The 25,875-nt window shown below is 47.8% G+C and overlaps 1 long non-coding RNA gene across 1 annotated transcript; it reads right to left on the bottom strand.

Moving 5' to 3' along the window:
• Nucleotides 1–742: 742 nt before the first annotated feature.
• Nucleotides 743–25,875, bottom strand: LOC142474698 (uncharacterized). The gene is made up of 4 exons (XR_012790592.1): nt 25,695–25,875; nt 10,153–10,273; nt 1,509–1,648; nt 743–791 (listed from the first exon to the last, which is right to left on the bottom strand). It is a non-coding gene; the product is annotated as an uncharacterized LOC142474698 (long non-coding RNA).

Genomic DNA, 25,875 nt, shown 5'->3' with positions numbered 1-25,875 from the left:
GGACTGCAGCCACAGCCACACCTCTCCCCAGACTGAACACTCCCCCATGATGACGTCAGCGTGACCCGGCAGTCAGGGGGGGGTAAGGGGGGGCGGGCGTGCACCAATCAAGACTGTACTCACAGGGCTGGACAAAGATGTATCCGTCGCCATGGGATCAGTGTCAGAGCAGGGAGGAGAGAGACACTCCTATAAATCACCCTGAAAGTGTAAATAAACCACACACCAAAATATTAATAAAGCATATGTGCACAAAACTAATACAGCAATATACTATTAAAACATGTGACTGTATACTGCTGATGACATCAGTATAATCCTGCAAAGTTACAGTGAAATTCCACATAAGAATATGCAGTACATCAGTATTTAGAATATACTAGTGTGTATACCTAGGTCAGAAATGGGTACACACAACCAGGGGGGGGGGAGGGGAAGGGAGGATGGGGAAGGGGGAGGGAGGGAGGGGAAGGGGGAGGGAGGGAAGGAGGGGAAGGGGGAGGGAGGGAAGGAGGGGAAGGGGGAGGGAGGGAAGGAGGGGAAGGGGGAGGGAGGGAAGGAGGGGAAGGGGGAGGGAGGGAAGGAGGGGAAGGGGGAGGGAGGGGAAGGGGGAGGGAGGGGAAGGGGGAGGGAGGGGAAGGGGGAGGGAGGGGAAGGGGGAGGGAGGGGAAGGGGGAGGGAGGGGAAGCAGGAGGGAGGGGAAAAAAAAGAAGGGAAAAAAAACACACAAAAAGGATAATCTTCCAAATTGGTAAGTGCAGAGTCCATGGATGGTGCAAGATCAAATATGCCTGTAGAAAGACAAAAAATTACCTTCTATTAAGGAAGCATTTTAAATTCTGTTGCTCATTAAGACCCATACCGTTGCTGGTATTTAAAGCATGTATCCAGAATGCTTCACGTCTCAATAAGAAAGTCTCCCTATCTGGAGTGCCTTGTCTAGGTGCTACTGTCTCAATACCCATGATGCGTAAAGAGGCAACATTATGATTGTGTTCCACACAGTGTTGCACAAGAATAGAGGGATCCGTACCTTTTCGAATTACACTTTTATGTTCAATGAACCTTGTTTTTAACATTCTTATGGTCTTACCCACATAAAGACCACATGGACACTTTATTACGTACACTACATATTCAGATCTACATGTGATTCTATTTTTGATTTTTATGATCCTCCCGCTTTGGGGGTGACTGAATTGACTACCGGTAGTCAGACTGTTACAGACCGAGCAGCTCATGCATCTAAAGTTATCCGGTCTGCCACCCTCCAGAAAATGAGGAGTTCTGTAGTTACCCTCATTATCTGCATGTATCAGGCTCTCCGCCAGATTTCTCCCTCTTTTGAATGCCACCATTGGTGGTACACAGCAACTTTCAGATAATATATCATCATTTTGCAGAATATGCCAGTGTTTAAGAATGGTAGATTTAATAAAACCACCAGCTTGACTGTATATAGAGGTTAATACAAGCCCGTCCTCCTTCTTATTTTTGGTAGCACTTACCTCTTTATCCAGTGTCCGGTCTAACACAGCAGGAGGATATACGCAGGAAGATATCCCCTAGCCAGGAATCTACCACGTAGTTCTCCAATAGCTGGTTCAATATGATCCTTCCTGCTCGTGATTTTGCAGACCTGGACTTTCTGTGAAAAAGGTAATGCATCAATAAGAGAAGGAGGATGATGGCTATCTGCCCTTAAAATTGCATTTCTGTCTGTATCCTTTCTAAAAAGATCAGTATGTAACTCCCCATTAGTCTGTGTAATGAGGACATCTAAAAAAGAGAGTTGCTGTGTACTCCATGTATTAGTGAGGAGGACCGGTGAATGGAGACCATTAAGATACTCAAAAAAAGATAACAGCTGGGATGCGCATGCGCGGCTGGTTGGTGATGGTTGCATAGACACACAGCTCCACCAACCGCCGGCACAATAAAGCAAATTATCAATATCAAAACCAGCAATTTTGGAAAAAAAACAGAGCGACAGCCGTCTAAACCCTTCCCAGTCAAGCCAATAAGCCCCAAAAAAGGATGGCTGCAACAAGACAGAAGACCCGACGCAAGTCAGATGTCAGGGCCTACTTTACTGGCCAAAGCAAGGCAGGGGCTGCGGAGATGTCGGCGGTCTCTGACTCAGATTCAGCCCAAGATGCGGAGGGCTCAAGAGCGGCAGCAGAGCAAACAAAAGTTATTAAAAAAGAAATCTCACGCTTATTAATTGATCTTAAATCTTTCTTCAGAGGAGAGGTGGAGGGGCTCAGACACGACCTCTTACAAATAGGGACAAGAACCAACGAACTGGAGGAGCGCATGGAAGCTAGTTCCAATACCCACAAAGAGACAAACTCCCGGGTGCAGGCGCTGGAGCAGAGAGTGGCAGAGCTGGAAGCCAGACAAGAGGACGGGGAGAATAAAGATAGAAGAAACAACCTAAGAGTCCGGGGTATCCCAGAAGAAATCCTGGACCCAGAAGCTCTGCTGTCCCGGTGGATGGCCTCTATACTACCAGGCAGTCCGGCATCAGACTTTAGAATGGACAGATGCCATAGGACCTTACGATCCAGACCCGTGCCCTCTAACCCCCCTAGGGACGTGATCCTCCGGCTCCACTACTTCTCCGTCAAAGAAGAGGTGAGCAGAATTGCCCGTGCCACCCCGCATATTATCTTCGAGGGGATTACCCTGCTGATCTTCCAGGATCTGTCCCCCCTAACGTTGGCCAGACGGAGAGCGGTAGGGCATATTACCAAGGCTCTAAGGGACAGCGAGGTGAGATATCGATGGGCATTTCCATTCGCCCTAGTAGCCATCAAAAACGGCAGACCGCAGGTGCTCAAGCACCCCTCAGAAGGGGCAGCCTTCCTAAAAAAACTGAGGGTGCGGGAGCCACAGGACAATGTTGCGGAGGGAGCCCAGCAGGGGAAGAGGACGGACTCCCCACCAGGGAAGCAGGGTCCCTCACCCACAACGGAGAGGAGACTGAGCAAGGAAGGGGGAAGCGGGAAAAGCCCATAAATGCGGGACAGAATAAGGTTCGCGAGCTGCAGTTGCGCCCGTTGCGCGGTTTAAACATACCCTGACACACAGGCTAAGGCAGAAATCCCCCCTACCGTAAGACTTTCGAGGCTCTGGAGTCGTCCCGCTGCCGAAGATGGATGCCCTAAGCAGATGGCCACAGCACATGGGTCCCCAAAATGGCGGCTATTTACCTATCGGTGAGGAAGGAGGACAGAAGGGCGCGAGATCTCCCATGGCGGCAGGGGTTTCGGCGGGAAGGTCTGCTCTGCCGGCTGGACCCGCCCAGGGAGCCTCCCCCGATCCAGCCCACCTCTGAATGAGCACAACACGCCCACACCGGTGACGTCGCGGGACCCGATCTCGCGAGAGCTGGAGGGGAGGCGCGGCTAAAAGACCCGGCAGACGGCAAGATGACGTCAGGGGAGAGGCGACATTCAGGAAGTGAAGCGGTCTCCTCTGGCGGGGGCACGCGAGCTCCACCACCAGGGAAGCGATCGCGGGGCATACTGAACTCCTCAGGAAGGACTCGAGATAGCGGTGCAGAAGGAGGCTGCCTGGCCGCTCGGGGGGGGGGTAACTCTGGACAGAGGGGGGGGGAGCAGGGGGGGGGGGAGGTGAAGGCCCCCGCAAGTGCCGGGAGGCAAATGGGGTAGTATGGCAAATACATGTATAGTTGGTCTATCTATAGTATATTATAGTAGTACGGTATAGTATACACAGTATGTATAGTATATAGGGAAAAGGGGACATGAGAGAGGACAGAGGGTTACAGGAGCGATGCAAGCAGGGGGCTCAAGTTAGGGATAACAGGTATGCGGCGGCGAGTGGTTAGGTATGACCCCAGAGGGAGGGGGAAAGGGAGAGGGCGCCCGAGACAGGGAGCAGAGGGGAGTAGATAAGGAGAGGAAGAAGTAGTTAGCGGTAGTAAGGGCAGGAGTAGCACAGGGTGTGTAGTTGTAGTTTTAGTTTAGGATAAGAAATAAGAGCTCACGAGTAGAGCTCAAGGTAGTTAAAAGGTTAAGTATAGGTTAATAAGAGTTAAAAAAATAAATAGAAGTGACGCTAGTTGCTAGGTTTTGAAACGCACAGAGTGGCCGGTGGGGGGGAGTGCAGCCACCACTCTGCCTGCAGGCATGTGCGTCTTCGCCAGGAAGGGGGTCATGTCCCACCTACCTGGCATTGACCCGGAGATCTGTGGCGGGATATGGAAGCCACGGAGATGGACCAGGGGGGAAGGGGGTCCAGGGAGAAAATATCTCCACCGGGCATTGAACCCGAGGTCTCTTAGGACCAATACGGTTCTCATGATGTTTATATGTGTTATATGTTTGTATTCCTCCCTCATGTTATCTCCCTTTCCCTCCCCAGTCCCAAATGGCGGTGGGTTGAATAGGCGCTTCTGGAGTCTGCACTACAAAGTCCACGTACAGAACATGTCCAGGGTCTGGGGTAAGATCAGATCGGCTTACATATTAGGTCCACACAGACACTGCTGCATAAAATGGAGGTAATTTTTATCTCGCAAAACGCCAAAGGGCTCAACAGTCCACACAAGCGAAGAGTCGCTTTCACTGAGTTCAAGAGGAGACGGGCTGATGTGGTCTTCCTCCAGGAGACTCACTTCAGCTCGCGTAATAACCCGAAATTCCTCGATTCTAATTTTCGAAAGTTTTCCTAGCATCAGGGGCGGAGAAAAAGAAAGGTGTAGCTATCCTGTTTCAAAATCACACCCCCTTCCAGGTTGAAAAGGTTAAAAGGGACCCGAAGGGAAGGTACCTAGTACTGATCGGGCTCCTTAAGCAGGTCAGAATGACCTTAGCGTGTATATATGCGCCAAATGAAGGTCAACCAGACTTTTACAACACATTTTTTCAGAAGCTTCAGTTATGGGCTGAGGGACAAATAATTCTGGGTGGCGACTTTAACACAGTCATGAATGCAAATGTAGATAGGTCCACGTCCCAGAAAAACAATAAGAGAGAAGGGATTATCTCACTACTGAAAGGCCTCAAACAGATTAGCCTGGTGGACATATAGAGAGAGCAGCACCAGGGAGACCGCAGTTATTCTTTCTACTCCCACCCACATGACAGCTACAGTAGGATTGACCACTTCTTTGAATCGAGCAGAATGGTCCCACAAATTTCCGATACAAGCATACAGCACCGACATTGTTTATTGCACTAAATCACGACGGCACGCCGAGATCTACCCCAGCTGCCGCCAGTAACAACCGCGCGCCGCCGCGTTTCCCCCACGCACCCCCCCTCCACTTCGCGCGCAATTTACCCCCCTTCCCGACCCCGTACCCGGCTCCTGCTCTGCCCCTCTGCTTCCCCGCACCCCCGCTTACCTTCATTTGATCTCCAGGGGTGTCGGGGAAGCCTGGGGAAGACGGGGAAGACGGGGAAGACGGGGAAGCCGGGCGCGCATGTTACTGTGACGTCACAGTGCGCCGCCACGCGCCGCGGCTACCCGCTTCCCAGACGCATGCAGCCGGCGGCTTTTGCTGCAATAAACAATGTCGCTACTGTACATGATATTACTTGGTTGGACCATGCATCGGTAGAGCTGAGATGCATTCAATTGGGTAGTGCCAGCCCTGGAGCAAACTGGAAACTAAATGAATCGATAATTAAAATCCCGGATATTCAAAACAAAGTGAAGTCTGAAATATCAGATTATTTCCGGATAAATAGTGGCAGTGTGGAGTCCCATTCACTGTTATGGGAGGCTCATAAGGCCACGATTCGGGGGGTACTAATCGGTATAGCTGCAAATAATAAAAAGAAAAAGGAAGCCAAATTATCCCAGCTTTATCACAGGTTACATGAGCTCTCTATCCTACATAACCGGACAGGTAGAGATGATGCTCTGAAGGAGTTGAAGGATGTTAGAATTCAGCTAAACCTCCTCCTTACTTCCCGGGCGGAGAAGGACATGAGTTGGACGCAGAGGAAGTTCTATGAGAAAGCTAATAAACCGGACACTATGCTAGCCACCAGACTCCGTAATCGGAAACCAAATTTTAACATTCAATCTATTAAGACAGCCGGAGGCCAGAGTTCCTCAAACCCTAAAGTAATAGTAGGGGAGTTCGCGAAATTCTACGAACAGCTATATAATGGAGAGAAGGTAGTTCACAATGCTAGGACAAGTAGTAATCTACAGAAATTCCTAGCAGACGCAGCCTTGCCACAAGTGAACAGAAGGGAGCGAGAGGCTCTTCAACGAGACTTCACAAGGGAAGAACTAGAGGCGGTAGTAAAAAACTTAAAAGCATCAAAAGCCCCAGGCCCGGATGGGTTCTCCAACCTGTACTATAAAAAATTTATCGGAGTTTTGGCTCCGCACATGCTCCAGCTGTTTAATGGAGTATTAGCAGGAGAGCCCTTCCCGGGACAGATGCTCCAGGCGTCGATCTCAGTAATCCATAAAGAGGACAAGGATCCCACTAGCTGCCAAAGTTACCGGCCAATATCATTAATTAACACAGATGTAAAAATCTACTCTAAATTGCTGGCCAATAGATTAAATGTAATCCTGCCAGGGCTCATCCACCCGGATCAAGTTGGCTTCATTAGAGGTAGACAAGCGGCCGACAACACTAGGAGAATTGTGGATATAATAGACTTTATGGGAGCCAACGAGATTCGGGGTATAGCCCTAAGCTTAGATGCGGAAAAGGCCTTTGACAGGATTGATTGGCCATACCTGGAGTCCACGCTTGGCGCATTTGGGTTTGGAGGCAAATTCCAACAGGCTGTTAAGGCATTATATACGGCACCATCAGCCAGGGTGGTTCACCAGGGATTCCCCTCGGAACTATTCCCAATTAAAAGTGGTACAAGACAGGGTTGTCCGCTTTCGCCCCTGCTATTCGCCTTATGCATCGAACCACTCGCAGCACAAATTCGGAGTAACGCTGATATCTCTGGGGTACAGATCCATTCGCAGGAGCACAAAGTGGCTCTGTACGCGGATGATATTATTATAACCCTTGCCAAGCCGCTCATCTCGTTGCCCAATCGGTTCGAGCTTCTAGAGCGTTTTGCCCAGATCTCTGGCTTCAAAATAAATCAATCTAAATCAGAGGCCCTAAGCCTATACTGTACATGCCAAGAGAAATGGAGAAGCTGATACTGTAGAACTCAACATTGAGTTTAGATGGCGCCCATCCGCCATGAAATACCTAGGAGTGCAGATCACAAAAAAGACGAGCTCCTTATATTCGGCTAACTATCCCAAACTGTTGAGGACTCTCAAAAAACAGCTACAGGAGTGGAAGGCATATGGTATTTCTTGGTTGGGGAGGATCTATAGTGTCAAGATGAACATCCTTCCCCGAATTCTATATCTGTTCCAAACTCTCCCGGTTGCCGTGGTTAGAGCAGACATTGCAGGGCTCCAAAAAGCTATTTCTCAATTTATTTGGAAAGATAAAAAACCACGGATTAAAGGAAAAATTATGCAGAAAGCTAAGGAAGCTGGTGGACTGGCAGTTCCGAGCGTCATATCCTACTACAAAGCGGCACAATTGTGCCAAATCACGCAGTGGCATGGGGACCCGGGACTCAGGAGGTGGGTGGCACTGGAGAAGGAGGTGTGCGCCCCGCTTGAGCTCAGGGACCTGATCTGGTACCCGAGGACACGGGTGAAGGATATACTCATTCCTCTGTCCTCTGTGCTCAACTCACTCTCGGTCTGGGAGGCTTCTAAAAGTAGCTGCTCTTTGACCTCCAAACACACACTGATGGCTCCTTTGTATGGCAACCCGGACTTTGCTCCTGGGCTGGCAGAAAAATGCTTCCCGCGCTGGCGGCAATTAGGGATTAGTCGATTGAAGGACCTGGAGGTTAAAGGCAAGATCAAATCTTTTGAACTATTACAGTCAGAAACGGACTTACCTAACACTGATTTTATGAGGTACCTCCAGGTCCGGGCATTTTATAACGCACACCCGGTGAGACCACCGCTGACCAAATTCGAACAGCTCTGCGTGCGTGGAGCAGACACGCGGGGACTGATCTCTGCCTTGTACAGAGAGGTGGTGAATACTGACTCAGACAGGACAGTCAAACCCCGTTTCGTGGCACAATGGGAAGAGGATCTCCAGGCTCAACTAGAGGACGAGGACTGGGCCGCGGTGTTCAAAGCTGCGGCCTCGAGCTCCATATGCACGACATTGAAGGAGAACTCATATAAGGTATTATTAAGGTGGTATCTCACCCCAATCAGATTAGCTAAATTCGTCCAGGGGGCTTCCCCGCTCTGCCCCAGGCAGTGCGGGGAACAGGGGGATCTGGTGCACATGCTGTGGTCTTGCCCGAGATTAGTGCCGGTCTGGACCCAGATCCGCGATTGGCTGCAGAGGATCTTTTTAGGGCTCAAAATTCAGCTGGACCCGTGGCTATTTTTATTAGGTAAACCTACAAACGAGGTATCTAGATCGGGTAACAAGCTGATAGCACATTTTGCTACCGCTATGAGGTGCGAGACCGCAGCACTGTGGAATCAGAATGCGATTCCTTCTATTGATAAAGTCAGAAACAGAATTTGGTTCATTTGCAGAATGGAGAAGTTAACGAGTTTAGTTAACGACTCAGCCGACAAATTTGAAAAAGTATGGTCATTATGGCTTGCCCAGACTGATATTCAGGGGATGAATGAGGCCACAATATGGCTTTGATAGAGATAGGTGGGTTCTCCTTGGATGTTGGGCTGGGAGCTGGACGGGACGATCGGACAGCAGGGCTCCCCCCGAGGTACAGTGGTGAATCGATTCACCGATCAACGAAAAACTGATGTGAACCGGATTTGGGCTCCTCTGAGAGGTGGACTGGAGCAGAGCAAAGGCAGTGGTGGTGAAGGACTCCTGAGAAACGAGGAATCAGTGCTTCTCCCAGGCCGCTGCCCCATCCCTACCCCCCCCCTCCCCGCCATCCTCCCCCTCTTTGCCCTGTCCCTAGATGTTGTCAGTCTGTCTGTGTCCTGTCCTGTGGTCCCCCCAATGTTCGTCCGTTACTCGTAAAGTGTTCCAGTAAGTTTGGTGTATACCTGAAACACTTGACAATATTCTGTATTCTATGATGTGTATGCAAAAAAAACTAATAAAAACAAAGTTGAAAAAAAAAAAAAAAAAATATAACAGCTGATCCTCCGTACCTGTCCATATGAAAAACATCATCAATATATCTGTAATAGCTTTTAATATGCACTAAAAAGTCTGATTTGTAGATGTACTGCTCTTCGAAATGTGTCATGTATATGTTGGCGTAAGCAGGGGCCATATTACTGCCCATTGCTGTCCCCTTAATCTGCAGGAAGAAATCACTCACAAATCTAAAATAATTTTTATAGAGAATTAAATGTAAAATGAGCATAATATATTCAATTGGAACAGTATCACTATAATGGCGAATGAGGGTGGCCTTGATTATCTCAAGACCTTCAACATGGGGGATTATTGTATAAAGGCTAGACACATCTAAACTAACCAGAATATGATTAGTCCCATCACCAGGTGAGTTTTTTAATTTGTCAAGGAAATCAAACGTGTCTTTGATATATGAGTTGGCTGTCTGTGCTATAGGTTGTAGAAATGTGTCTACAAATTTTGCAAGGGGTTGATTTAATGAATTAATAGCAGCTATAATAGGCCGCCCCGGGGGATTGTTTAAATTCTTGTGTATTTTGGGCAAGGTATAGAAAATAGGGCATTTAGGATGCAACATAGTTAGAAACTCAGATTCAGGCTCTGTTATCCACCGGTTATTAACCCCCATTTGGACAATTTCCTTAATTTCTCTCGCATAGTTAAAGGTAGGGTCCCTATCCAATTTAATGTAGCAGTTAATGTCACTCAGTTGTCTGATGGTTTCAGCCTTATAATCTGAGTAATTCTGCACTACTAGGGCACCCCCCTTGTCCGCACGCTTAATAATAATCTCATTATTATTAGTCAACATTTTTAATGCTTCCTTTTCCTGAACAGACATATTGTATGTAGCCCTATGTTTGTTTTTTTTGTACCTTGCAATGTCCCCTTAACCAGTCGTATATATGTGCTGACTGATTGATTTTTAAATGGCGGGACAAAAGTGGATTTGAGCTTGCACATTTTGGTACCTTGATAAGAAGCCGAATTATCTGTCCCTTGCTGGTCAGTGGCCAAATTAACTGTCCCTTGTTGTTCATAGGAGGATTACCTGTCCCTGGTTGGATATTGGAATGCACCGATTCTGTAGACCTGTTAGAAAAAAATGATTTAAGGTTTAATACACGTTCGAATTTAAATAGGTCAACCTCCAAATCAAAATTATTAAACAATGTAGTAGGTACATATGAGGGCCCCCTAGCTAAGACAGACATTTCACATTGATTAAGAGTGTAATCAGACAGATTAACAACCAAGGTGTCCATACTCATTTCTGCTCCGTTGTACGTAGGGGATAGGGTGATCTTCCCTTTCCCCTGGCCCCCGCGTCTAATTTTCCTTTTCCTTTCTCCTTGTCCTTGGATTGGCCTAAAAAAGGGGCCGGACTTTGGCCTCTCTGACGTTCTGTTGAGGAATGGGCTTCAGAGTCACTGGTGTGGACTTCTTGGACTCCCTGGGGTGCTCTCCCTCTTTGGTTCTTGCGTTGTTTGGGGTCTTGCTTCAGCCACGGGTAAACTCTTCCATCTTTATAGTCATTAACAATTTATTTGAATTTCAACTTCTTAAAGTGAATAAGATCACTTTTAATTTTTTTTCCAGCTTGGTCTTAAGACTATCCAATGATTGTACAACGTCCGTACCAGGGCTAGACTGTTCAATGAGGATTTCCACTTTGAGTATATCCTTCCTTGTGTGGCTAAGTTGTTCCCCCACCTCCTCAATAACCAAAATATTCAAGTCCAAAGAGGCCCTATTAAAGCTGCAGTTCAGTCTTTTTTTTATTTTATTTATTTTTTTACTTCAATAGTTTCATGTGGGCAATCTCTAATTACCTAAAGAACTGTATAGCTGCAGGTCAATTCGTTCTCCATGTATTGATAGGCGAAATTTGGTGACATAATTAGTGAAGGGATCTGTTTTTCTTCTGCTTCTGTCTCTCAGTGGAAGCTCATGAATATTCATGAGCACTCCTGCATTGACATGTGCTAGAGGGAGGGGAGGGCAGGGCTGACAAAGGGGTGTGCCAGGGCTTGTGACAGGACATGAAGGGGCAGTGCCTTAGCAAATGGCTGTTAAAATAGAATACAAGAAAATTGGTCTTTCAAAGTTGTTTTTTTAAAAACAGAAAATGCTAAAAGTATTTTTTCTTACTACAGAACTGATTTATTAAAAAAAACACACATGCAGGATATTGACTGAACTGCAGCTTTAAAGCATTGTCCTGCATACAGATCAGAGGCGAAGAATGGATATGGATACCCGATGTGAAGCTGGAAATAAGACCGAGAACAATACCGAAAAGACCGTTTCGAGTGATGAAATAGCCGTCACTGTAACTCTTCCAATTACCTGCAACTTCATGCAAAGAAATAGCAACGCTTGTTTTTAACGTGTTAGCGCTAAGGGGGAATTCAACTGCTGAGAGGTTAAGGGAGTTACTCACCCAAACTCAGCGACGTTTCTGTGTCTCTGTGATAACTCCCCCAGGACATGCCTGGAAACCAGAGGTAACTCAATGTATTTTTGATAAATATAAACTTGACCTCGGAGACTGTGAGACCCCCTCTCCTTCCCCCCCTTCCCTTGGCTTCCCAAACCCCACCATAACCAATACATAAATAACCACAAACACGAGGTCTGGCGGCCGCTGCTTTTTAGTAAAACTTCAATTAACCTAATTAGTGCCAACCCCTGCCAGAGTGCTCGCTCATTGGGTAAAGGCCAAAGGTACCCGATCCAATGGCCCGTAACTCCCCCCTAGCCGGGCCCCGCCTGTCTGGCGAGAATGGGCCCAGGAACGCACGTGTAAATGAGCCGCGCCCACTCGCCACTCCCAGCCACCTTTTATTTTATTTCTGTTATTCATTTTCATTGTTTACACTGGCGACACACTTTATTCGAGCTCGGCTAGTCCCACGAATTCGGGTATACCCGGGTGTATTGAGGTTTGTGACTGTTTTCTGCCCGAGTGCATTGGGTTATTTTCCAGGCAGGGATTGAATCATTTTATTCCCGCTGGCTGCAATACTGCACAGTATATATATATATACTGCATTACAATTCATGAATTTATGCCATCTGGTAGACACGCGAAGCATTGCAGCCTATTATATCCTAATCATTATCATTTAACAGATCAGCCGCCCGTCAGCCAGGCATGAACCCAGGCTGGGAAGGCAAACACAACGGGGCTTGTCAGAGGTGAGGAGCGGCGCATTCCAGGTATCTGCCAGGTACATACTGGGTATTTGCTCGAATAAAGTGTGTCGGTGCAGTATTTATTCTTTTTTTTCTTTTAAACACGTACAACCAACATATTTACCAGTATTCACAATAAAGGGCAGGGTGGGCGGGACTCCCATGGCAGGGCGTAGACTGACCCCGCGCCTCTGTCTAATTCTAACCTCCCTGGCCCTTCCCCCGGCTGTGTCACGTCACTGCCAGAGGGGGGGGGGGAAGGCCAGGGGGGACATAGTCCACACTCACAGGTAAGGGAGAGCCTAGTCCCTCTGGTCATAGCACCCAGTCATCGAGGGCTCAAGGCTACTTTTCTGGGTTATTTTGAAACGAGCTACACTGGGGAATATTTAGGGGTCTCCCCAAACAAAGAGAGAACATTTAGGGGTCTCTCCAGACACAGAGAACCCCACACACTTAGATCTGAGTTTTGTGCCCCTATTAGGCCTGGGCCTAATAGTAAGTTCAAGCTCGCTGAGGTGGGCTGAGCCGCGCTGAGCAGATGCACAAACCCCCTGCATCTGTCATCAGCGCGGCTATAGTTTCCCCCTCCGCATGCGTGCTCATGCGTGCAGAGGCTCAGAAACTTTGCCGAGACAGGCAAGTTTCAAATTTGCCGCTCGGGGAAGCGAAGAAGCGGTCACGTGACCGCTCCCATCCAATGGGAGCGGGGACTAGCCCCGCTTCCCGCTCCGCCTCCTGACACGCCTCCGCTCTGCCTCTGCTCGGCCTCCACCCCGCCCCCAGAGCGCGCTCACTGCCTCGCCTGCAAGGACAGAAAAAAACACCATTTTCAGCAGGCGAGGCAGAGCAGGAGCGTGGCTCAGCGCGGCTGAACCCTCTATGTCCCAGGCCTTACATGGGGTGGGGGGGGGGAGAGAAATACATAGAAACAAAAATAAGGAGGGACAGAGATAAATAAAAGAGATAAGATTAAAGGGGGAGAGAGAGACTGACAGGAGAGGGAAAGGAAAGGCAGAGAGTAGGGAGACTTCTCACCCAAGGTGATGAAACAGCTGTGACACATGGACACCTTCTCTGGGAAACCTTCCACTACCCATGTGACATTACACCTCCACCGTAGGGGGTCCTGCGTCTGGGGAGTGTGTGTGTAAAGGATCCTGGGGAGGGACGTATAACGGAGTTCTGGGGAGGGGTATATAATGGGTACTGGGCCTGGTGAGGTGGGTATAACGGGTACTGGGCCTGGGGAGGGGTGTATAACAGGGTACTGGGCCTTGGGAGGGGTGTATAACAGGGTATTGGGCCTGGGGAGGGGTGTATAACTGGGTACTGGGCCTGGGGAGGTGGGTATAACGGGTATTTGCCCCGTGGAGGGCGGTATAACGTGGTATTGGGGAGGGGGTATAGGTGGCACAGGAGCTCTTGCGATACAGAGTATCACTGTCCCTGGTTACAAACACTTCATGTCTCCTGCAGGTCAGGACACGCACGAAGGTGGAGCCCTTCGTGCCACCAGACGACGAGGCGGGCTACGAGGCGGACGATGAGGCATACGACAAAGCGGGCGTCAACTGGTGCGAAGAGGTGGGCTACAAGGCGGCCGATGAGGCAGACGACGAAGCGGATGTCAAGTCTGGCGACGAGGTGGGCCATGGCGATGGAGAATACGAGAGGTGTGGACGGATCTGCTGCTTCACATTTTTTAGGCGGAGAAGAAGCCAGGAGCATGTAGCAGAGGAGCCAGGGCGTAGAACCAGGGGTATTCTAGGGGCCCTGAGAAGTTGGTTTGACCGCAGGAGAGGCAGATAAGATCAGGAAGGCTGCAGGAGGGGCAGGTACTAGAGGGAGATAGGGATATTGGGCGTGAGAGGGTGAGAGAGAACAAGGAGCAGGGCCGGAGCACGGGTTTCATGCGCCGAGGCGAAACTTAAAATTTGTGCCCCAGTTGTATAAAAAATAATAAGATAAATAAAATAATAAAATAAACAGTGGTGTAGCTATCTGGGCTGCAGGGGGTGCGATCGCACCCCAGCGCGATGCAAAATAAAAATAAAAGGGCGCCAAAATACTGGATAAAAAAAATAAAAATAATTTTAAAAAAAAGATAAATAAATTAGAAATAATAAGAGGAAAAAAAAAATAATGATTATTAATGCGCCCCTAGGAGCTCTGCACGCTAGGCAACCGCCTAATGGCCGGCCAACCCTGCGAGGTATGCGGGAGGAAAAGGGGTGAATGGGATAGATATGCAGGGGGATGGGGGAGCAGGTGAGTTATACACAGGGGCACAAGGGCCCCATCACCCGCATCTCTATATACCGAGTGTGCCCCTGTGTATAACAACGCTGATCTGTGCTGCTCCATCTGATATCACTGCGCAGTGATCCAGGGACCATCCGATCGCCATTTAATGGGGTCAGGAAGGAATTTATTTCCCCCATTGCACAGCAGGGGTTATGTTTCGCCTTCCTCTGGATCACAGCAACAAACTGCCCTTTGTGCATGAATTATCAGTGAGATCTTTATACACCCTGCATTGGTCTTCACCCCTTCGCTGCAGGAGGGGCCTGCAATGCATTGCTCTGCGTGTTACTATATTGCTAACAGCTCAGTGATTCTTCCCCAGGACGCTGCACTAGTGTCACGCTGCAAAGCCCGGGTGTGAAGAAGGTTTATAGGGTCACATATACACTTCTGCCAAAACACAAGTGGAAGATCTGTCATATCTTTTATTACACAAAACGGTATCTAAAAATGTAAAAATAACATACATGGGATTCTGCTACAAATATCTCTTTAATTACAAACCAATTTGCAAATCATTCAGATTAGAGTCAAGCGAAAGAAAGGGTTAAGTATCTCTTGTACAGTATATGCAGTGTAGGCTGTCCTGCAGCATTACATGCAGGGGGCAAAGGTTAGGAGATATAAGTAATGCTGATTTCAGAGCTGACCGGCTGACCTGCTCTACTGGCTCACCGGCTGACCTGCCTTACCGGCTGACCTGCTCTACTGGCTGACCAGCTGACCTGCTCTACTGGCTGACAGGCTGATCTGCTCGACCGGCTGACTTGCTCTACTGGCTGACCGGCTGACCTGCTCTACTGGCTGTCCGACTGACCTGCTCTACCGGCTGACTGGCTTCCCTTCTTTCAGCTAAATGACCTGAATTGTGGCCCCTGTATCTCCCAATTAAAGCTGCAGTTCAGACAATATCCTGCATGTGTGGTTTTTTTAATAAATCAGTACTGTATTAAGAAAAAATACTTTCAGCATTTTCTGTTTTAAAAAACAACAACTTTGAAAGACCAATTTTCTTGTATTCTATTTTAACAGCCATTTGCTAAGGCACTGCCCCTTCATGTCCTGTCACAAGCCCTGGCACACCCCTTTGTCAGCCCTGCCCTCCCTCTAGCACATGTCAGTGCAGGAGTGCTCATGAATATTCATGAGCTTCCACTGAGTGACAGAAGCAGAAGAAAAACAGATCCCTTCACTAATTATGTCACCAAATTTCGCCTATCAATACATGGAGAACGAATTGACCTGCAGCTATACAGTTCTTTAGGTAATTAGAGATTGCCCACATGAAACTATTGAAGTAAAAAAATAAATAAAATTAAAAAAAAAGACTGAACTGCAGCTTTAAACGTTTTATTGGCGTATTCTTGTTTGACTCGTTCAATACAGACATTTTCTATAGATTCATTGTGGGATTTGATAACATCTGTAAAATCTCTCAGAATATCACATTCTGTACGTTTGTGCTGAAGTTTATTCCATTCTCAATTTACTTAATATTAGTTTTTGGCTTCAATTATTTATATCGAGTCCAAAATACCTTTATACAGAATGCTGTTCCCTTTAGCCCACAAATGCTGCTTCATTAAAGCCCAGGGGTGGCACTTGATGCATTCTCAAACTTTTAGGCAACATCCCTAATTTCCAAAAGTGGGATAAAATCTGTGCATATTTAAATGGTTAATTTTTCCATTTTTCCATTGTGACAAAATATAAATTTTCTCACTCAGACGCCTAAATCCCTCCCCAAATATATCCGTTTCACATAAAAGTGTGTGCGCTTCTCCTTCCGCCTAACTGGCACGTCGTCCTTACGGGCGCCACTCCGTGTAACTCCACGCTGCCCTCCAGTGGCAAAAGAAATAAGAAACATTTACTATACTCGTCTGGCAGCTGCTCCCGTATAAGTTGGGTAACTCTGTATTAGGGGTCTTGGTAGACTATATTTTATACTTATGTCGGATAGATGAGGAATTAATATTCCTAACGGGTTATTGTGAGAGGCCTTAGATCTTATCCTATATGCACGCAGCCCTCGCCTCTCTGACCTTCAACACATACTTCAATCTGATTTTTTGAGACTTGAAACTGGATTTCCCAAAACAAACTGATTTTAAACACTGACAAGACTGTAACAATGGTATTTGGGACCAGAGCTAAATTGCTAAAGCTGCCAATGACAGAGCTTCAGATAAAAACCAGCTCTAAAACCATCCTAGCCCCTCTTACTTGTTTGAAATATCTGGGCATTCAACTCCCATTTAACATTTGGGTTGCACATTGATACCCTGACATCCAAATCCTATGCCAAACTGGGTGTACTTTAAAGGAACAAATCCTCCCTAAGGCCCTCATGCAGTAAGCAGCGATAAGCCACTTATCACCAGCTTATCGCCAAAAAAGCCCCACTGATACACACACACACACACACACACCCACTAATACACACACCCACTAATTCACACACACACCCACTAATACACACACACACACACACACACACACACACACACACACACACACACACACACACACACACACACACACTGATTCACACACACACACACACACACACACACACACACACACACACACACTGATTCACACACACACACACACACACACACACACACACACACACACAAAAGCCACACTGATACACACACACACACACACAGATACAGACACACTGATACACACACAAACCCACTGATACACACACACACACACTGATACACACACCCACCCACCCACTAATACAAACACACACACACACACACACACTGATTCACACACACACACAAACACACACACACACGCACACACGCACACACCCACACACCCACACACCCACACACCCCGCCTCCCCCTGCACCGCCTGCGACCGCGCAGCAACCACTGCCCACCCCGAGCCCATCTCCCACACCACGGGGACGGGGGGATGTGAGCGCCAGGGGGCAAAGCTGTGAGCGACGGGGGACAAAGCTGTGAGCGCCGGGGGGGGGCAAAGGTGGGAGCGTCAGGGGGGCAAAGCTGCGAGCGCCGGGGGGACAAAGGTGGGAGCGCCGGGGGACAAAGGTGGGAGTGCCGATGGGGCAAAGGTGGGAGCGCCGGGGGGCAAATTTGGGAGCGCCGGGGGGCAAAGGTGGGAGCGCCGATGGGACAATGGTGGGAGCGCCGGGGGGGGGCAATGGTGGGAGCGCCGGGGGGGGCAAAGGTACAAGGTGGTACAAAGGTAGGCGCACCCCCGCTACCACCTCCTATTACCCCCCCTGGCTGGGACCCGGGACAGAAAGGGGACACTCACCGCGAACAGAGGAGCCGGGAGCGGGAAGACACGTGTGCTCTGCACAAAGCGGAAGTCCCGCCCCCGGCTTCCTCTGACCTGCCTGCAACCAATCCCCTGCGGGCCGGCCGGCATTCTAAGTCCCGCCCCCGGCATTCTCCTTCATTCAGTCTCCCCGGCAGCATTCACACACACACATAGAAAATACTTACCGGCCGCCGCATTCTCCTCACCGCCGCTGCCCCGCAATACCGGGACCAGGGACAAAAACCGGGACATAACCGGGACGGAGCTAAAATCGGGACAGGGCAGAAAAAAACGGGACTGTCCCGGCAAAACCGGGACGAATGGTCACCCTACTTACAGACTATTCACTTGAGTGGACCATAAAGTGTCTTATAGAGGGAACTCTAAGGTGTCTTAAGATGCATTAAGATATATTATGTATGTAAATATTTATTTATATAGCGCTTTATAAGAGAGGCAATACAGTACAGAGAATTATAGTACAATAAGTGCAACAAACAAAATTAGACAATAGGAAAGGAAATCCCTGGCCTGGAGAGCTTACAGTCTTAATGCTAGATCCATGGAACTCTGTTGTGTTTACGCTAATAACGGGACATTCCTGAAATTGGTACCTGACCCTGTGTGGTAGGCAGAGACACAGGGGCAGTGCCTGCCAATATCATAAAGAGCAGTGCACTTCCTATTTAGTAGAAGTGTGTGTCAGAGTTAAGAGTTCAGTCCAGAGTTAGAGTCTGCTGAGTCTGTCACCTGGCTGGCCCAGGGTGACAGAAAGAGCCTATATCAATTGGCCGTTGGAGAAGGGGAGCCATCAGCCTCTGAGTAGAGCTGATGCAACCTTAGTTAGGGAGGTGGACCAATTCCTCTCACCCTGTTTAGGGGGCGAGGGAAGAGCTAGCCCCACCCTGGGTGCCCTTGACCTGGGGTGGTGGCAGGGACACAGAGACCATCCTGAGAGAGCAGTCCTGTGTGGAGGAAGACACCCTGTACCTGATTGACAGTCTTGTTGCTGCTATTCTGCTGCTGTGAATAAAGAGCTGCGGCTGCTTTTAAAGATATACAGTGTGAGACTGGAATCTCTCATCCCCGAGGGGGGGGGGGACTCTCTGGAAGGATTCCACCCGTATTCCTGGGGCTCAGAGATGGAGGCGCTGCACCATTACATACATAGTTACATAGTTACATAGTAGATGAGGTTTAAAAAAGACGTACGTCCATCAAGTTCAACCTATGCTAAATTCAGACAACAGATACTTTATTCTATATCTATACTTACTTATTGATCCAGAGGAAGGCAAACAAAAAACCCCATTAAGGGGAAAAATTAATTCCTTCCTGACTCCAAGAATTGGCAATCGGATTAATCCCTGGATCAACATCCTTCCCATATATACTTATTTGGTATATCCCTGTATACCTTTCCCATCTAAAAAGATGTCCAACCTTTTTTTGAACAAATCTATTGAATCTGCCATCACAGTCTCCATGAGTAATGAGTTCCACATTTTAACTGCCCTTACTGTAAAGAACCCTTTCCTTTGTTGCTGGTGAAATTTCCTTTCCTCCAACCTTAAGGGATGGCCCCGAGTCCTTTGTACTGCCCGTGGGATGAATAGTTCTTTTGAAAGCTCCTTGTATTGTCCCTGAATATATTTGTATATAGTTATCATATCCCCTCTTAGACGCCTCTTTTCTAATGTAAATAAATCCAATATAGCTAGCCTCTCCTCATAAGTTAGAATGTCCATCCCCTTTATTAATTTGGTGGCTCTTCTCTGCACTCTCTCTAGTTCCATAATGTCTTTTCTTAGGATTGGTGCCCAAAATTGTACTCCATATTCAAGGTGTGGTCTTACTAATGCTTTGTAAAGGGGCATAATTATGTCTACTTCCCTTCCATCCATTGCCCGTTTGATGCAAGATAAGATCTTGTTTGCCTTTGCAGCTACTGCATGACATTGGGCACTATTGCTAAGCCTGCTGTCTACAAGCACTCCTAAATCCTTCTCCATCAAGGATTCCCCCAATATATCTCCATTTAATTTGTAAGTCGCCTTTTTATTCTTGCATCCCAAATGCATAAACTTACATTTATCTGTATTAAACCTCATTTGCCATTTACCTGACCACGTTTCCAGTTTCTCCAAGTCCTTCTGAAGAGAAATTTCATCCTGCTCTGATGAGACGGAGGCATTCACCCCAGAGACCTGATCCTATCATTCCCCATACCATCGCGGGAGACTCAGGCCCCCCTGTTGCCAGCAGGTATGCACCACACTCAGACACGTAGCCAGACCCTAGTACAGAGGAGGGGGGCCCGATCTGCGATTGGCCCAGGGAAGTGGGGCTACATTGGGAATCGATGTTATTTTTCTTCATATTAATGGGTATCCTCAAAGCTAATGATATGCCAAAATGAAGTCCATTAGCAAAACTACAATTGTTTCTTCACTTTTTCTGCTTGATGAATAGGGTGACCAGATTTCGAAAATGAAAAACCGGGACACCTTAAAAAATAATTTATTAAACAAATTACATCACGTGACACCCCCCGTTGCCATGACAACAAGACACTCTGATGCCCCTGCAGTGTTCGTGTGTATAGAGGTGGGGGCTTTGCTTGGGCCCTTCAACTCTTACAGCCAGGGCATTATTGGCCAGGAATGCCCAGTTCGGAGGGGATTACTACTTCAAAATGTATTTGATCCGTAACAACATAAAAAAAATCTAATACCAATAACTAACAACCACAGACAATGATAATCTAAACCAAGCATGTCAAACTCAAATGCTAACAAGGGCCACATTAAACAAGGTTTAAGTTCAGGTAGGCCGCAAAAAAAAACAACTTACATTTTCATAGAAACGTAAGTTTATTTCGAGAAGTACTGTGTGTGTGTGTGTGTGGTGTGTGTGGTGTGTGTGGTGTGTGTGGTGTGTGTGGTGTGTGATGACCTCACTAACCGAACAAAAAAAAAGCCAGATGTGAATGATTCTGAACCCATTAACCAGTGTCAGCATGCCCCCTCTTCACAATTTCTAAAGCAGCAATCCCGCCTGGGATCTTACCTGATCCGCAGTCCCTCAAGGTACTATACTGGAGGGGAGATGTTCCCTACCAGTCTTCCGATGTCCCCCGTGTGAAACTTGAGTCAGATCCGGAAGAAAGCAGAATAGGTTATTTCAGTGTAGGTATAGGGCAGTTAAGATAAAAACAGAGGGAGTGGGTGAGGGTGGCAGAGAGGCAGAGAGGCAGAGAGAGAGAGAGGCAGAGAGAGAGAGAGGCAGAGAGAGAGAGACACACACACAGAGAGAGACACACACACAGAGAGAGACACACACACAGAGAGAGACACACACACAGAGAGACACACACACAGAGAGACACACACACAGAGAGAGACACACACACACAGAGAGAGACACACACACAGAGAGAGACACACACACAGAGAGAGACACACACACACAGAGACACACACACACACAGAGACACACACACAGAGAGAGACACACACACAGAGAGAGACACACACACAGAGAGAGACACACACACAGAGAGAGACACACACACAGAGAGAGACACACACACACACACAGAGACACACACACAGAGAGAGACACACACACAGAGAGAGAGACACACACAGAGAGAGAGACACACACAGAGAGAGAGACACACACAGAGAGAGAGACACACACAGAGAGAGAGACACACACAGAGAGAGAGACACACACAGAGAGATTGACACACACAGAGAGAGAGACACACAGAGAGAGACACACACACACACAGAGAGACAGAGAAAGACACACACACAGAGAGAGACACACACACAGAGAGAGACACACACACAGAGAGAGACACACACACAGAGAGAGACACACACACAGAGAGAGAGACACACACAGAGAGAGACACACACACACAGAGAGAGACACACACACAGAGAGAGACACACACACACACAGAGAGACACACACACACACACAGAGAGACACACACACACACAGAGAGACACACACACACACAGAGACACACAGAGAGAGAGAGACACAGAGACACCGAGAGAGAGAGACACAGAGACACCGAGAGAGAGACACAGAGACACAGAGAGAGAGAGAGACAGAGACACAGAGAGAGAGAGAGACAGAGACACCGAGAGAGAGAGACAGAGACACCGAGAGAGAGAGACACAGAGACACCGAGAGAGAGACACAGAGACACCGAGAGACACAGAGAGAGAGAGAGAGAGAGAGAGAGAGAGAGACACACAGAGAGAGAGAAAGACACAGAGAGAGAGAGACAGAAACACAGAGAGAGAGAGACACAGAGACAGAGAGATACACAGACACAGAGAGAGATACACAGACACAGAGAGAGATACACAGACACAGAGACAGAGACACACAGAGAGAGACACAGACACAGAGACAGAGAGACACAGACACAGAGACAGAGAGACACACGGAGAGAGAGAGACACACAGAGAGAGAGAGACAGAGACACAGAGAGAGAGAGAGACACAGAGAGAGAGAGAGAGAGAGAGAGAGAGACACAGAAACACAGAGAGAGACACAGAAACACAGAGAGACAGAGAGACACAGAGACAGAGAGACACAGAGACACAGAGACACAGAGACACAGAGACACAGAGACACAGAGACACAGAGACACAGAGACACAGAGACACAGAGACACAGAGACACAGAGACACAGAGAGACAGAGAGACAGAGAGACACAGACACACAGAGAGAGAGAGACACACAGAGAGAGAGAGAGACACAGAGACAGAGAGACACACAGAGAGAGAGAGGGAGAGACACAGACACAGAGAGGGAGACACAGACACACAGAGAGAGAGAGACACAGAGACACAGAGACAGAGAGAGACACAGAGACAGAGAGAGACACAGAGACAGAGAGAGACACAGACACAGAGACACAGAGAGGGACAGAGAGAGAGAGAGGGACACCCCCCTACCCACCCCCTTCTCTCAATCCCCTCTTCTCCCTCTCCCCCCCCTCCATTCTCCCCTCCCTCCATTCTCCCCCCCCATTCTCTCTCTGTCCTGCACAGACGCACACAGCCACCGACCTACAGTACAGACACTCACACAGACAGACCAACAAAGACACTGACCACGCACAGAAACCCACACAGTCACTGGTGGCCTGCACACACACACACACAGCCACAGATACACACTCTCCACCCCCCCCGCCCACACACACACTCTCCCCCCCTCCACACACACAGTCTGTTTTACTTTCAAAAAACAAAAACTTAAATTTTCATCGAAACGTATGTTTATTTCGAAAAGTACAGAATTTAATAAAAACAAACTGGACACCTAACAAGCTCCTATTGAACCCCCAAAATAACCACAACATATATATAAGCATATGAGTGAGCTGTGATGTGAGTGACTGTGACGTGAGTGAGTGAGTGAGTGACTGACTGACGTGAGTGACGTGAGTGAGTGACTGTGACGTGAGTGACTGTGACGTGAGTGAAGTGAGTGACTGACACTGACTGAGTATGGGTGACTGTGTGACTGTGTGACTGAGTGACAGTGACTGAGTAACAGTGCCTGAGTGACCGTGCCTGAGTCTGTTAAACCGTTTAATAAAAAAAGGAAACCCAACTTTTTTTTAATTATTTTTATTATTTTCTGGACTTACCCGAGGTCTGTGTGGACTGGTAGTCTGATGTAAAAAGTCTGCCTCGTGCAAGACACCACAACGGCCATAGTGAGTGCCCGCGCTGCATAAAAAAAGGGTGCAAAAATATTTATTGGAAAGGAGCATTTTAATGCAATACATTTATATATCTAGACAGCAGCATAAGAAAAATAAATCATAAAGGATGCCTTTTATACAGTTTAACTTCAACATAAATTCTATTAAGTAAAAAGGGATTTCAGTATCAGAAATTAATCAAACATACGACTTCGCAGCCTGAAATCTACTTTATAATCTCTACTGTACTTAATAAAAAATTAATACATTAATTCAAATTACTTAACTAATGAAGACATTAAAATTAAAAAAATTCAATTAATAAAAAATGAGCATTACAATGAAATAATTGACATTAATTAAAATGAAATAAATAATTAATTGACATTAAATAAAAAAATTAAGGCATTAATTACAATTAAGACTTTTTTTAAATTGAACATTCTGACCTGACTTTGTGTATTACAATTTGCAAAATAAATAGGGTAAATATCAAATAGGGTTGTATTTATATTAAAAAAAAAATACAGGTATGTTGCTACTTACAGTTATTATTAGATCGTCTCTGCTCCTAGGAGGGGGATTTAACGTGCAGCAGCTCTGACACCTTGCTCTTCTCCTGTCCTCCGCGTGGCAGTGAATGTCACGACACTGGCATCAGTGACATAACTTCACTCTACCCAGTCATCCCCCCCCCCCCCAAGACATCGTCCAATCCCCTGCGGTCCTGTTGCAGCTTCATAATCAAATCACCTCCCCCTGCGGAAACATCCAATCTCCTGCTCCGTTATTGAGAGGTCACCATGTGCTCCTCTGCTCCCCTTGACCCTGCCCACCCTCCTCCAGGCCCTGCCCACCTCAGCCCACCATACCCCAGGCCCTGCACCCCAGGCACTTCCCACCCTCCCCCAAGCACCCAGGCCCTACCCACCCTCCCCCAGGCACCTCCCCCCCCCTGCTATAATTTAGAGCCCGTTTTATAATGATACCTTTTCATGCAAGGTATTTATTTCACGTGTCTTGAGAGGGATGCTAACATACATGATAGCAGTTACAGGTGCAAACAGGGATCTAAGGCTGAGCTCCATGCATGCTGGATGCAGAGAATCAAAGCTGATACATGGCTCCCAGCGTCCTCGTTATGTTTGCAATGAAGCACCATCCCCCCTCTGCTGCCTCGTTGAATTCCAATGAAGCTTTCTCTGTCCGTTGTTACCTTGTATGTGTCTGATTTAAATTCTCATAGGTGCCATCCTTAAAGCTAAAAGGCTGAGAACCTGGCCATTGGACACAGCGATTAATAGGGGCATGGAAAGGAACTCATTCTATCTAAAAGTGACATGTGAATGCATACAGTAGCTACCTAGTTTATTCTTAAAGCCAGTGATTGAGACAAGATTCATTTTCACACACACACACACACACACACACACACACTTCAAGGAGAGACTCCGGGGTTTTGACTCCGCCCCCGTGTCCTCCCACACACGCTCTCTCACTTACCAGGCTTCAAGGAGAATGCAGTCTCTCCGCTGGAATTTTGACTCCGCCCCCGTGTCCTCCCACACACGCTCTCACTTACCAGGCTTCAAGGAGAATGCAGTCTCTCCGCCGGGATTTTGACTCCGCCCCCGTGTCCTTCCACACACGCTCTCACTTACCAGGCTTCAAGGAGAATGCAGTCTCTCCGCCGTGGTTTTGACTCCGCCCACGTGTCCTCCCACACACGGCACGAGTGCAGATTGACTGCACTCGGCCACTGTACGCCTCCAGCCCCTGCAGGACAGATTTTACTTCTGCCCGTGCTACTCGCTTCCCCCACACCCGCGCTCACTTCTCCCGCGGTGAGCGGGCCGCAAAAATCTCCGTGGCGGGCCGCATGTTTGACATGCCTGATCTAAACCATCAAATAAAATGTCTACGGCCCTTGTTCAAGCATGTTTGCGGTACTTACCAGATAAATCAGTGCCTGCAATCCACGACTGTATCCGCCTCTCCGAGCGTCTGAAAGCAATCCAGCGTTCCTGGTGTGTGGCTGAAGAGGTGAGGGACTCCCTCCTCTCAAACGGAAAAGAAGAGCAAAAAATAGAGTTGGAACATACCTATCATACAGGGATGAGAGAGAGAGACAGAGA

Source organism: Ascaphus truei (assembly GCF_040206685.1).
Source record: "Ascaphus truei isolate aAscTru1 chromosome 20 unlocalized genomic scaffold, aAscTru1.hap1 SUPER_20_unloc_1, whole genome shotgun sequence".
Classification (NCBI taxonomy): Eukaryota; Metazoa; Chordata; class Amphibia; order Anura; family Ascaphidae; genus Ascaphus; species Ascaphus truei.
Note: the sequence above shows the minus strand (reverse complement) of the source record. Positions and strands in the feature narration are given on the sequence as shown.